The sequence below is a fragment of the Silurus aristotelis genome, assembly GCF_946808225.1.
Source record: "Silurus aristotelis genome assembly, chromosome: 10".
Lineage (NCBI taxonomy): Eukaryota > Metazoa > Chordata > Actinopteri > Siluriformes > Siluridae > Silurus > Silurus aristotelis.
The window spans coordinates 2,055,301-2,057,800 of record NC_139583.1 but is presented as its reverse complement, the minus strand read 5'-3'; the positions used below and the strand labels follow the sequence as shown (position 1 = coordinate 2,057,800).

The 2,500-nt window shown below is 37.8% G+C and overlaps 1 protein-coding gene across 2 annotated transcripts in view; it reads right to left on the bottom strand.

The window, feature by feature from the left end:
• The window catches only part of unc13c (unc-13 homolog C (C. elegans)), a 174,689-nt gene that overhangs the window by 125,178 nt on the left and 47,011 nt on the right, over window positions 1-2,500 (bottom strand). The gene's annotated exons all lie outside the window — the stretch shown is intronic.

Genomic DNA, 2,500 nt, shown 5'->3' with positions numbered 1-2,500 from the left:
AAGGTCTGAGGAGTTTACTATAAAAAAGATTTTCATTTGAGCAGTTACCAAACTCCATGCCAACATCCGACTCATCCATTTTTATTCCAAAAGCCACAATTTCATTCTAAAATTCTTTTCTGTGGAGCTAGATATCTGAGAACAGGAAAGACATCCATGTAGCCTGGAGACATTCAGCTTCATTACATCGCATCCTAAGTGTAGGAGTTCCTCAGGGATCGGTACGCGGTTCTCGTCCACTCCTGTTCTTTCTATATATTACATTACGAGGCTCAGTGAGTGGATCACATGACTTCTCGTAATGCCGTGATACTTATGAAACACATTCGTCCACATGCCAGTTCTGGATGAAAAGAAAGGAAGACCACTTCACAGCCGATCCAACACACAATGCCAACACACAGAGTCCTGAAGTAGCTCTTTGTCAGAGCTTCAGCTTTACTGTTGACAAACTTAAAAAACATATCCAGTTTGGTGTTTCGCATGTTAACAGGATAAAGTATGCTGAGAGACGAAGCCTAGAACCCTCACCACTGCAATTCCTCTAGCGCTGTAGTCAGGACCAACACTGTCAAGCCAAGATTTGATTCAAGGATCAAGTATTAAAATGGTCAAGATCAAGTCCAAAAATAAAAAAGATTGAGTCAAGATCGAATCCTTTCTTTTATTCTTTAATTGTAGTGATGATTATTGTTTTCTGCAAGCCAATAACCAAACCCAAGTTTCCCCGGAAAAAAAAACTTGAAACTGGTCTTGATTCCTGGATCCCTAAATACGATGGGCGTTAATGTCAAACCGGGACTTTTATTGTTAAATGGATGCTAGCATGGTGGTACTAAATACTAAGTGGTTAGCATGTTCTATTACTGATAGGCGGTACACATGTATGTTGTAGGCCGGTCCAGAGGCCATTCAGCAAGATGGCAGACAACAGTGTTGTGTGTAAATGGGACAGCGCATGGTGCTGAAAATTCAGTGTAAAACCTTCCTATATCTACAGAAGACTTCGAGGCGCAGTACGGCGATGAGACACTCAGCCACAGTAAGACATTTGAATGGTGTAACTGTTTCAAAGAGAGTGAGAGTGGTCAGTGACGATCCCTTTTAAAAAAATGTGTTTCTCTGAGGTCAGCATTTCATGCCCTGACATAGATGTGAAGCAGGATGTCCAAGGATGGTGCAGGATTTCTGACAAAAAATTAACTCGAAAGTCCTGGGGTGCAGTCAACATTCATATTCATCCCAAAGGCGTTCAATAGGGTTGAAGCTCTATACTACTGATGTGTTGTTAATAAATAATTCATTCATTTTGACTGCGCACATAAACTAAGCGTCGAAAAATCTATGTAGGTTATGTACAGCAAGCAACATCGAGTATTTCACCTCTCAACTCATGTGTATGTGGACGTGTTGGAGGATCTGCTTATTAAAAATGCATTTTATTGAGTATTATTGAGTAAATGAGTCCGATCCTTCTGTCATTACTCTTATAGATCTTCCACATCTTCTAAGCCATTTAAAGCAGATCTTCATGGAGCTGGCTTCAGGGGCATTGTCATGCTGGAACAGGTTTGAGTCTCCTAGTTCAGATGAAGGGAAAATTTACCGCATCCAAAGATTTGAGGTTACATTTTAGGGAAAAGGAAACACACATGGCTGGAAAAGTCATGCGTCCCAAAACGTTTGGTCATGCTGTGTATCTGTATCTTGCTGATCTGTGAGTTTTTTTTTTCTTTGTCTCTGGAAGGATTTATTGCTCATCGTGTTCTGCATTTCTCAGAATTTCTGGGCAAATTAAAATCCCATACACTTGAAATAAAATAATAATAATAAAAAATAAAAAATAAATAAAAATAAAAATAAAAATAAAAATAAAATAAATAAATAATAATAATAATAATAATAATAGTGATATTAATAATAATAAAATAAATAAATAAATAAATAAAAGTAATAATAATAATAATAATAATAATAATAATAATAATAATAATAATGAAGCGTACAGAGGATGAAGGCGAGATCAATGGAAACTCTCCTGGACGTTTATCCTACGATTAATAAATAAACCAGTGGGCACGTTGGAAATAAAGATGGATGTGATTCAGCTGGAGAGATCATTTCACCCAGGAATGGATTATTTACTTTCTCTCTTTCTTTTTTCTCTTCCTCTCTCTCTCTCTCTCTCTCTCCCTCCTTTCCTGCTCTATTTCATATCAACACTTTTGCAGAAGTGCAAACTTGGCAAGGATCTGCAAAAATCGAAGGAGAAAAAACCCATTGCTGACACATACAGCGATCTTCTTGTGCAAACCGGGTCTGAGTCCACTGATAATTAGGTTCCTCTCACTGCTGAAAAACACAGTAGAGTCGTGTAGACTATCAGGTTGTTCAGTTCAACGATGCAGAACAACATCATGCTGAGAGCAGAACTGCAAAACTAGACCATCTGTATGAAGAAATATCTGAAAAGTCTGAAAAGACGTTTGAATAAGTGAAT